General features: G+C 32.6%; 1 long non-coding RNA gene across 2 annotated transcripts; it reads right to left on the reverse strand.

Moving 5' to 3' along the window:
- Window positions 1-234: 234 nt before the first annotated feature.
- LOC111397677 lies at window positions 235-5,177 on the reverse strand. Of its 2 annotated transcripts, none has more exons than XR_002703306.1 (4): window positions 5,107-5,177; window positions 3,829-3,919; window positions 2,165-2,217; window positions 235-743 (listed from the first exon to the last, which is right to left on the reverse strand). It is a non-coding gene; the product is annotated as an uncharacterized LOC111397677 (long non-coding RNA). The 2 variants fall into 2 exon arrangements; XR_002703305.1 differs by having other exon boundaries at window positions 236-735.
- Between the last annotated feature and the right edge of the window lie 7,088 nt (window positions 5,178-12,265).

Genomic DNA, 12,265 nt, shown 5'->3' on the forward strand with positions numbered 1-12,265 from the left:
TTTTTTTTTTTTAAGTTAACATTATACAATAATCAACAAAAATTTCCTGACCCGAGCCCGTTCACATTCACTATGCCCCATTTGACCTCCATTAATTTTCATTCCATTACATTTTATTTTTCTCTCTCCTATTTTCAACCACATAATCTTCCAAAAATTAATATTACACGTAAATCGATAACTTTTCCTTTTTTTTCAACCACTCATTTTTCAAAAAAAACACTATTCTACCTATTTTTATTTTCACAAAATGAGAGCTGAACAAGGACTTAATTAATATCTGATCACAAAGTTGTTTCACGGTGCAAATTGTTAGAAGGAATTTAGGCTACTATTTTGGAATGTTTGACTTAGATCATTGGGATTAACCCCGTTAAGTAGATGATCTTGCAAGGTTTTTTATTTTTTATTTTTTTATAAGTTAACGGTCTACAATAATTAACAAAAATTTCCTGAACAGAGTCCGTTCACATTCACTACTAAATAATTAATATCTTATCATGAAGTTGTTTCTCGGTACAAATTGTTAGAAGGAATTTTGAGAATGCACCAGTGCAAATGAAATATGGAAACACAAACAGATGTATGTGCATGCATATGCATACAAGCAGTAGTGCAAACATTTTTTTTAGAAGACGAATTGTTCTTTAATACAAATCAATTCTATTCTCCTCCGGACCCTCGATTTATTTGTTCTCCAAGAATGTTGAGCCGGGTAGGTAAGCCATGTTTCAGCTGTTAAACTGGATATTATGAGCTTTTAGTAACTTAAGATCAACATAAACATTTAGCATAGAATCTAGATACAATCTTAAGTCATAAATTTTATCCATGTTTTATAATAGACATAGCTTATATAAAATGAACAAAAATGGAGAGATTGAAGTTTTGTGTAATTCTTATTTTCAATTATGCTGATATAAGAGAGTACTAACACATATTGATGGAACAGTCACAAGGACGTAAACTGACATAAGAAAGGAGTATTTCAAATAACAACTTTTCCCTAAAATCTTAAGATTATAATTATTAAAGAAGAACGTATGATTCTATCTAGTAAGTTATCACTATGAAACAACTCTAAGAGCATGTTTGGCTTTAAGCCTCTGTGTTTGGTCTAGCTAAAGATAAGATATTTAGTAGATTTTTACAAAGTTGATAAAGGCTATGGTTGAACATTTGTAGATCCCATAAAATATGTGGTCAAAGTTAATTATGACTTTGACTTAAATTAAAATCTATATTATAATCCCCACTAAACAGGGCTGAAAGTAAAAGCTAATTTTAAATAATTTTTGTTCCCAAACATGTTTGTATATATTACTTTTTCTTACTTATAACATATTTAAAAGTATCTTTGTGTTAACATCAAAATAAGTAACTTAGGGTCCTTTTTATTGTAAAGATGGAATTGAATTGAATTGAAAATGAATTCTAGGGAATTGAATTGCCTAAAAATTATTTTCCTGAAAATTGTAAATCATTGTGTTTGATTGGTAAAATTTTCTACTAAAAAAATGTTGAAATAAAAATATTTTTTGCTATTCGTTTATCTTTGTTTTACATGAAAATTGTCAATTAAAGGAATATATTTTATTGCTATTGGGGATGAAATTTATTTCCATTGCCAAAAAATAAAAAATAAAAATTCATGAAATTTAAGAAAATCATCTATCTTTTAGTGTTCGTTTGGCTTTGTTTTACATGAAAATTGTCAATTAAAGGGAAATTTTTTTTTACAATAATTTTTAGAATTTGTTTCCATAGCAAAACAAAAAATAAGGAAAAAAATTGCTACAGTAGACTAAAAATGAATTCTCACCTTTTCATCAAAAAGCTAAAAAATGTCTAGGTGGCATCCAAACCAAGAAAAGGAATTCCAAGGAAAATTTTGTAGTATCAAACATCAAAAAGGTAGAAAATGTTCAAATATTTTCCAAGTTCCATGGAATTCCTTTCCTATCAAACATGACCTTACTTATTTTTAACTTTACCAACAAAATATTAATATATTGCAACCAACTTATCGCTAAGTAAAGTTTTTAAGCTTAGTGAAACATGATCTATGTCATACAAATAAATCTTGAATCTTTCCATACGGCATAGCATATTTGTATTAATATAGAAGATACCACACTGGGATGCATTGGTACAGGTTCGTTACCTTAGTGCTGGTCCATAAGCAACCAAAACTGAGCTAGTCTTTTTATCGGATTTCTGTTCACATCAAGAAAGGGAAACAAATGGAGTCAAAATCTTGTTCATAGATACGTAGAGCTTCTAGATTTGATAAAAATGTATATGTTTTTCTACCAAAGCACAACGATTTAGACTATAATTTTTGTTTATATGCCATATAGGCCACCACAAGTGTATAACAAGACAAACTGAATCAGCAACAGATTATAGCTTTCACTATTATGAACAAACAGAGCGAATATCTTTTAATATCATTATCACACAACGAGGGTGAGGCTCAGAAAATAAAAGACATTTCAAACCATTTCTTCCTAATTCAACAATTAAGCTGACAATTATGGTTCTCAAAGTCCCCTTTTCTCTCATATCACTATCATTGCACAATTTATACTTTTTTTAGTTATTATGTCTGTTAATTTTTCAGCCTGTTCATGGCAGAGGAGCCATAGCAAGTAATATCATGAGAACGGAATTAATGTAGAATCTAAGAGCTTGAGTGGTCGGGTTACACAAGAAAATCAATGTACATTGAGAATGTGCAAGTAAGAGACGAATGATTTTATGCAACGCACATCTAACATATTGTATAACAACCCGATTTCTATGCTTAAGCTGATATATTATACGTACTGTCCTATTGTTGGATATTGGTTAAATAAATCGAGAATTGAAAATCGATTAAAGTGACTTCGTATCGACTTCGGCCAAATACTCAAAAACTTGACTCAATCCGTTTAGGCAAAATTGTTTGCCACTTCGCCACTTCGGGGCACACAAATGGGGATCGACCTGCCCGGTCAGGTCGCGGGGGTTGGGGGCAACGCCCCCGAAAGAGAATTTTGATTTCTATGCATGTATTGAAGAGTATATTTGGCATTTCGAAAACCAATATCGGATGAATGAGAAATTACCAAAAAGGACGAAAATCAGTGAATAGACACATTTTCATAAAGGTGCATTGTTTGGAAAGGGTGCATGGTTTGGCCTCAACCATTTCGTCCACACCCTTTCATGGTCTATAAATAGGACCCTTTGGGTGTCCTATTCCTCACAATTTGATATGTAAAACGTCTCTCATCCTCTCTTCTATCCAAAATCAAAATCATTTCATTTATTTTGATTTTCTTTCATTTCATCATTGGAGTACATAAGCCTAAATTTGGTTCGTTGTACTTGTGTTTTGGAGTGCNAGAAATGCTATTGAATGAGGACAAAATCAAATTTTCTCCGCACAAACACAAGCCAAACCAGAGCAAACTGGAATTCAATTCAGATCAATTTAGTTCATTTGCATCCCTAATATTAAGAGGAGAATGCAATTTTCTTATAAAAATGAAAAGAAAAAAGAAACATGTAACAAAGAAAGAGAAGTCATCATGATATTAGAAGACAGAAACTCAAAACTAAATCAAAAGAAAAGAGTAGAAAGAAAATGGCTAAAATAAAGTAAATCTACAAATCTATCTCCCTCAAAACTTCCAATGAATAAACTTATCGAGCACAATCCTCATTTTCCTCTATGCCTAAAATATGCAAACCAAGCACGTTATCATAGAAATGCTCAACACTTATTCCTAGCAAAATATCAAAAGCATAAAATTATAGTCTTGTCCTAGGGAGAATCCTTACCTTATCGGGGGAAGTGAATGAAAGATGATTATTTAACTTGTTGAACACTATAGAAAACTTTTGCACTAGAAGCTGTGTAAGGCATCATCACCTGTAACACAAGAGCGTAATTCAGGAATAAGGGTAGTCAGTCGGTGAAGAATCTCAGATTAATTTAATCTCACTTTGGCGAAGTTGTGAACTACGAAAGATAAGAAAAGCATCAAGACTTCAAAGTCTAAAGGACTTCGATAGTAGCCTAACAGGATACTTACACCATTAAATGCTGCAGGCCAATGTCACAAAGATCTAGGCTTATAAGTTACATAAATAAAATCCAGATTTTGTTGTGATAAATAATATAAATTGAAGATTGTCTATGTTTATTAACTTGCACCGCGACTGTGTGAAAGTAAATAATCATTCACCATACTATGATTAATTCTTATGCAGTTTCTTTATTGGATTCTACATGCATTGTATTTGTGTGCTATCTATCTTATACTAGTTTTTGACTTCTAATATAACTATCGTTACTTTATTTTTGTGTTTTACAACTATGCAGGACTGTATATATGAACACTTTGAGCAAGTTTTAGCCAGTCTTATGAATAAGTAACAGTTACTTTTAAGTAATTGTATGTTTCTAAAAATATGTTTAGATGTGTTAAAAATATGTTACTTTTTTTATTTTCATTATTTAAAGTAAAAATGAGTTACTAATTCTGGAATTTACTCTCATCTTATTGCAAAAATAAGTTAATTGTTTACAGCTTCAGCTATTAAAAATTTATATATCTTATAACAAACTTAATTATTTGTTAGTAGATTTACTTCTTAGGGAATTAGCGCACCCACTCCAAGTTCTGGTACCAGAAATATTTATTCCATTAAGCCCAATCATAATTATAGTGAGCACAGATTTTACAAAAAGTCCAGAACTCGAACCAAAATATAGTGGAAAATAACTTTCCAAAATCATAATACAAATTAAGAAATTCCAGCAATCAGTTAGGAAGGTAAAATCATTCAATCATATGCCTATTTTTTAAAATGTAACAGAATATAACGAAGTAACCACTAATACTAAGCACAACTAAGCACAGAGATACACGTCCTTAGTCTAACTAAATTCTGCTGATTGTACATTCATAAGTATGGTAAAAAAAAACGTTCATGCATTTCATAACACCTAGAGATTACAATGTCGGTAGTAATCAACTGTAAACAGTAAGAGATAATTTCAGGCGAAGATGCAACGCATAAACGGAATAATGAAAAGCCGAAGCTTTCACTTACAGATAAAATGCGCCATGGGATCTGGCTCGGAGAGGCGAATGCGATTGCTGCAAAATTTTGAGCACCGCAAANAATGATTGTCAAACAAGCACCAAATAAGAAAAATAAATGCCTACAAAAAACCATTTGTTCAATTCTATTCCAAATATCATAACATATCGTCAAGCCATCAGTGGGATAAACTAAAAGGAAAAAGACAAAGCTACTCTTCTGCAAAATGAATTAAACGGCCTATTCAAACGCAATAAGCCAATACCACCAGTAAGTAAAAGCCGCATAAATGTTGTTCCAGCAAGAAAAAAAATATCTTCTGCCAAAAAAAATTAGGGAAGAAAAATCTGCAACAACCAGTACTTGACTTTAAAAGAACTGACTTTATAGCTAATTAGGTACCAGGCATCTTATAAAGATGGAAAAACTACAACGTGAATGAAAGAGAGAGATTCTGAAACTCAAACGGCCTGCTTCTAGAAATATTTAATTGCCTCAAGTACTCACCTTAAATTTTGATTGATTAACTAGCTGCCAAAGAGGCCGAAGCAGAATGGTAAGAAATAGAAGGTTTGACATGTAGAGGTCTCATGTCATGGCCGCAAATATGCAGGCTATTCCACAACTGCATGTTGGTTTTCATCCCACATTATAATTATTTGGTCTGGTGGTTATTGTGCAATGAAAACATATTCTGTGTTCATTAAAAAACGTATGGATAGATTATCATGATCTTTAATAACAGAGATAGAAAAAGAAAATCTACATCAATATGGTCCGTTGCAATTTTTAGACATGCTTGTTTTGGACATAGTTGTTTTGACTAGAGAGAAATCACAAGTCTGACTAGATATGTATGAGGAATAAGGTTTAGCCTGTTTCCCTAAACAAGCCGCACAGGAAAAACCTGTATATCTATAAAAGTTCATGAATACTATAATCTTGAGATGCATTTTCAAATTTATCTTACTTTTGACTGCTAGAGATAAAATATAATATTAATTGTATCCATAATAACACAACTTTTTCCCTAATCATTATATTCCACTATTAACTAACTATTTTTAACGTTTTCAACCATATTATAATAGATAATTAAATTGAATTAACTAGTTTTCCATATCCATGTTTGTGACCAACTCTTTCAGTCGAGAAATGCTATTGAATGAGGACAAAATCAAATTTTCTCCGCACAAACACAAGCCAAACCAGAGCAAACTGGAATTCAATTCAGNTATCGTTCAGTCATTTATGTCGACTGATAAAATTGGTTCTCATCATCGCCCGGGGGTCGTTTGACAACATAATGTCTAACAGATGTCAGGAAAGGGATCAACAAAGTCATTGTGATGTGGAATGGATTGGAAAGCAAAAACATGTTCATTGAATACAACATCTCTAGAAATGAAGAATGATTCGGATTGAATGTCATTTAACTTGTAGCCCTTCACACCAGGAGGATAGCCAATGAATGCACAAGGTTTGGCTCTTGGATGGAATTTTGATCCATGTGAAGGCAAGTTGAAAGCACAACATAGGCAGCTGAACACTCTAAGATGTTTGTAATCCACTGGATAATCATAGAGAAGGGAAATGGAGTTTTATTATTTAAAATAGGTGAACTGTTTATAAGAAAGGTGGCCGTTAATACACATTATCCCCAAAATTAAATAGGGACTTGTGACTGGAAGAACAAGGCTCTAGCTACATTAAGCATGTGTTGATGTTTCCTTTCAACAACTAAACTCCATTTAAGTCTCTCAACACGTGAAAATTGGTGAATGACTCTCTTTGAAGCGAAAGAAATCGACAAACTTTAGTTATGGTACATTACCAGACTCGAAAGTCTTAATCACTTTGTAAAACTGAGTCTCAATCATTTTGAAAAACATGGGGACAATAAATTCAACATTTGATTTTTGTTTCATGAGATATATCTATGTGAACCGTGCACAATCATCCACCGTTGCGGGAAAAAATCTATGTCCTACATGTGTTTGAACATAATATTAACCGCAAGTATCAAAATGAATTAGATCAAAAATACTATGAGAGAAATGGTTATTTGATACAAAGGAAAGACATCTCCTGTTTTACCAAATGGCATAAAGTACATCGAGCAGATTTGTATTGCTTGGAACCATTACATGTAAGATATAATGATCTTTTAACAATTCTATTTTCTGAAAAGATAAATGACGAAGTCTGTGAGAAAAGCCACATAATTTTTTGTTGAACATATAGAATCAAACATGTAATGAGAAGCATTACAATTGCTAAGAACAAAACTAGAAGGATTAGCATCTAATATGTAAAGATCAGCAACTCTTTTACCCTTGTCAATCATCCTCAAGCAAGATATATCATAAATAATGCATGAGTCAATGAGAAACTTGATGATTGTAAGAGAATCCATGGTTAATGAACTTATACATAGTAGATTTAACTTGAATTGAGGTACAAATAGAACATCTTCAAGTATCATATCAAGGCTGCTTTTCATGGTTCCATTGAAATATGCAAGAATTCATTCATGATTGGCCAATGTGATATAAGCATTCTGAATAGATTTTATTGTGTGGAATGCTGACTTTGTGAAACAAATGTGAGCTATTGCACCTAAATTGAATACCCTATGTATAGGGAAAATAAATATTGGATTAAGAGAGATGGATAGACAAGTACCTGATATATGATCACCATTTGCATCTCCTTTAGCATCAACTTTTGCAATTGAAAGGTGAGTATTCAGCACATTCATCAGCTGCTGATATTGTGCAGATTTAAAGTCAGCACAAAGTTTCCTACATCGCCATGTGTGTGTTTAGGAATGGCTTCATATGCTTGGTTCATAATGGCATGATAGCTATCGGGAATTGATTGATTAGAACTAAATTTTTGCTTAGCTTTATACCCAGGATGATATCCATGTAACTTATAGCACTTATCAACTGCATGACCATTGTAACCACAGTAAATGCAAATAAGTCGTTCATTCCTCTGATATTTGTTTTAAGATTGTCCTGCAGCAGTTTTCTTAAGATCATTTTTGATATGGAACGCCATAGAATCGATGTGCCAATACTATATTAACACTCATTTGTTGCTCTCATTGAGACACGAGTGCAAACGCTTTGTTTATGGGAAGGTTGGGATCCATCAGTAATAATTGGCATCTAACTTGAGCAAACGATTTCAATTCCATTGAGAAGGACATAATCTATTCTATATGATAGTGGTCAGCTAGCTTTTTGGTACCTCTAATGTCGCATCTTCCACAAGAACACACGAGCCTGTAGTTACTCAATTATTCCCAAATGTTCTTTATTTTGGTAAAATATACTCCTATTGATATTTGTCCATGAGTGAGATTCATCAATTTCCGTCTCAACTGAAAAATGCAAGGACCATTCATTTGTTGGTACCTCTCTTGTATCTGTGCATTGTATGTTCTCTTGTTGTATCCAGTTCTCCATGCCTCTTACATGTCATTTTCATTCTTGGTCTTGTTATTTTAATTCCAACGTGTGGTCCAATCTGAGATCTTTTCCTTAGCTTTTTAGGTCTACTTGCCTGCTTCTTCTTTACTAATGGCGCCAATGGATTTTTTTCCAATTCAGGCCAAAGTTCAGACCTGACATTGGATGAATCATGGGACTGTATGCTCTTAGGTATGTCTCCTTCTTGTAGTATTCATCTGAAAATGGCATGTACATGGGAAATTCCATTCAACTACCATTTCCTACATGCACATTCTTTCCTCACCAAGTTCGCACTCCACCTCAAACCATCAGTGTTGTGAACTTCAATTTTTTTATTACTTGCATAATCTTCCCTCATGAACTTGGCATCTGATTTAGCATTCTCGATTATCCCTACAATTATTGGACCATACGCATGATCCCACCTTTGAACTGTCTCCATTTTTTACATCCATCCATATCAATTGTTGATGCCTAATCTTATCTAACATTGTGACTATAGGCTTCTCTCCAGCTATTGCAATGAAGGCATTGAAGGCCTTACAAAGGTTATTCAACAATATATCACACTTAGTATGTTCCCAAAAATGGGATCTTGTCTATTGAGCCGCTGGCTTCTTATTAAACCAATTGAAGGCTCGTTCGTTCGCTGTCTATATCTCATTCATAATTACATTCCATTTTGGTATAGTAATAGACTTAGCTGCAGCCAAGAACAAACTCTTTAAAGTTAGGCCTTTATATTTGAGAGTGAAATTGCTATACAAATGTCTAGCACAGCATCTGTGTTTTACACCTTCACATCACCGATTTAGGGTTTCAACCAATCTTAGCAAACAACATCAAAGAAAACAAAACATCAAAATGATTAGGGTAAATAAAAGAGAAAAGACACTCCTGGACACTAAGAGACTATTCAAGAGTTAAACTTTTTCAAATTTTTAATTCTAAACAGTGAAAAATGGTGGCTATCTAGGATTTATAAAATCTTGAAGAAATTTTTATCTTTTTCTTTGAAGATCCTCTTCAACCCACCTTTTCCAACCATTGTAAGTGGACATTATGCGCTTGTTACACGACAACCCCTTCGAAGCTTTTTGTTCATATCTCTCATCAACATGCGTTATTCGATAATGTCCGTCTAGTAGGCCCCCTACTAACTTGAGCGAACATTCAAATATCTGTCCTATCCAAAATTTTCCACAAACCTCTCTGAGATGAATAGTCTTTTTGTGCAATTCCAAATGTGAAGTTGGTCTCCTTATCTTGTTGGTGAAACGAAGGGCGCCTTTGGCACAATGATTCTCTTAGCCGGTCTTGGAAACAAATTATTTTTTTGGCAAGCTAGCAAGATAGAATATATATCTAAGATTCGATAGCTAAATGACATCTAAGTAAGATGAATGTTTATGCTATTTTAGAGTTTTTGAAGTCGGCGTTGTAGTTAAAGTCGGCGTCAAAGTGTTTGCAGAAGACAGCGAAGTGACGAGGTGAGGTGTGACAATAGAAAACGTATGACATGGGAAAGAGAGGAGAGTTCTGAAATGAATAAAGTGATAGAAGGTTGAGGTTTGGGGGGTTTTAGATTTAGGAAGTAATTAATACATTTTTTATTAAGTTTAATTTATGTAGGGCATTAATATACTTTTTCAATTTTTAGGTATGGCGCCTAATTTTCCCATTTGATTTTTTTTAAATTTTAATTATTTTATTAAATAAATATAGGGGGATTCGTTTAAAAAGCCTATTCAACAATTATGGTTGGTAAAATAGGCTATGGTCAATACTTTTTGGTTAAGTAGCCTTTAGTCTATTTTATCATCTGTTAAAAGTCTTAAACACTCTTCGTTTGAAACATCTAAAATTTCCAATCTGAAACAAAAATTGACCAAATCCGCCAAACTTAAAATGCCCATTTTCATTCTAACTTTTCGTACACAATTTAAAACCAATGGGAAAAATGGCATACCGCCTTTTAAACGATTGAATGCCGTTTTAACTAATTTCACGTTTGTATCATTTTATATTTCTTCGTATCTACATAAAAATTAATTAAAACAAGTTTCAAGTATATTTCGAGTGCTATTGAGTGTCTGTGATCCAAAACGACATGTTGTCACTATAAACCATTTGATAACGTTTTAACTAAAGTAAACTATTTTTCACTAAATTGTAGTGAAATCGAGACCTCATAATCCAAAATGTCATGCTGTCGTTTTAAATGATTGGGTATCGTTTCAACTAATTTCATATTTGCCTCACTTTATTTTAACTCGTATGCACATGACAATGAGCGAGTGGAAGTTTTCATTACATTCGGACCCGAGTAAAGATATAAAGTTCACAGGATAATAATCAATACTATTGTTCTGTGAATAAGCTGAATTAGATATAACTACGAACGTAAGAATGTTAATTCCGACTATTTAATTATGAGATCAGATATTCAATAAATTGTCTCGTTTAACTTGTACAAATCTTTTAAGATGTTCCAAGTTTGATCGACTCATTTTGTAGTGATATCAAGGCCCCATCATCCAGAATAACATGATTCTTTGAAAGACTAAATAATTTAAATTCCAATGATGAGATAAAATACTCCATAAATTAACTCATTAAATTGTGTAAGTCTTATATGATGTTCCATGACATGATTGATTCGTTTTGGAGAGAAATTGAAACCCTATAATCCAAAATGTCATGATACAGTTTTAAATTATTGGGGGTGTCGTTTCCACTAATTTCATATCCACTTTACTTTATTTTCACTTGTATGCACATGAAAATGAATGAATGGAAGTTTTCATTATATTTGTCCCGAGTATCGACATAAAGTTCACACAATAATGACAAACATTATTGTTCCATGAGTCAACTATATTAGATTTAACTATGAACGAAAGTAAGCACATTCCATTATATTCTAATTATGAGACAAAATATTTAACAAGTTGGCTCGTTTAACTTGTATAAGTCGTCTAAAATGTTCCAAGTTTTATTGACTCGTTTTAGAGTGAAATCAAGGCCCATGACCCAAAACGGCATGATATCAATGAAAAGGTTAGGTGTCATTTCAACTATTTTTGTATTCATCCCACTTTATGTTCACTCGTATTCATATAAAATGAATGAATGTAAATGTTTACTATATTTGAATATTGAGAACCCACGATCCAAAACGTTATCGTTTTAAATGATTTGGTGTCGTTTCAACTAATTTTCATATCTATTTCACTTTATTTTCACTCGTATGCATATGACAATAAGCGAATGAAAGTTTTCATTACATTTGGATCCGATATAAAGTTCATGCGATAGTAACCAACAATATTGGTTCGTGAGAAAATTACACTGGACTTTACTGCGAACGTAGATAAGGAACTCCAATTTCGTTATATTTTATTATAAATTAAGATACTTGATAAATTAGCTTGTTTAACTTGTAAAGGTCTTTCTTTTGGTTTATTCACGCTCATAACCACTTGATAATTTAATAATAAAAGTTTCAACTACATGTCAACATTACCATCGACATATTGATTCAAACTATAGCGAGTCACTCTATAATCCGGTTGGACTATACTACATTTGACAATAAAGAAAAAACGAAATAACAGTGTGGAACGCAAAACATATCAGATGTAGTTGCTTAATGTGTACAAGTCATGTATGATATTTCAAACACC

This window comes from Olea europaea, chromosome 7 (assembly GCF_002742605.1).
Source record: "Olea europaea var. sylvestris chromosome 7, O_europaea_v1, whole genome shotgun sequence".
NCBI classification, from domain to species: Eukaryota; Viridiplantae; Streptophyta; class Magnoliopsida; order Lamiales; family Oleaceae; genus Olea; species Olea europaea.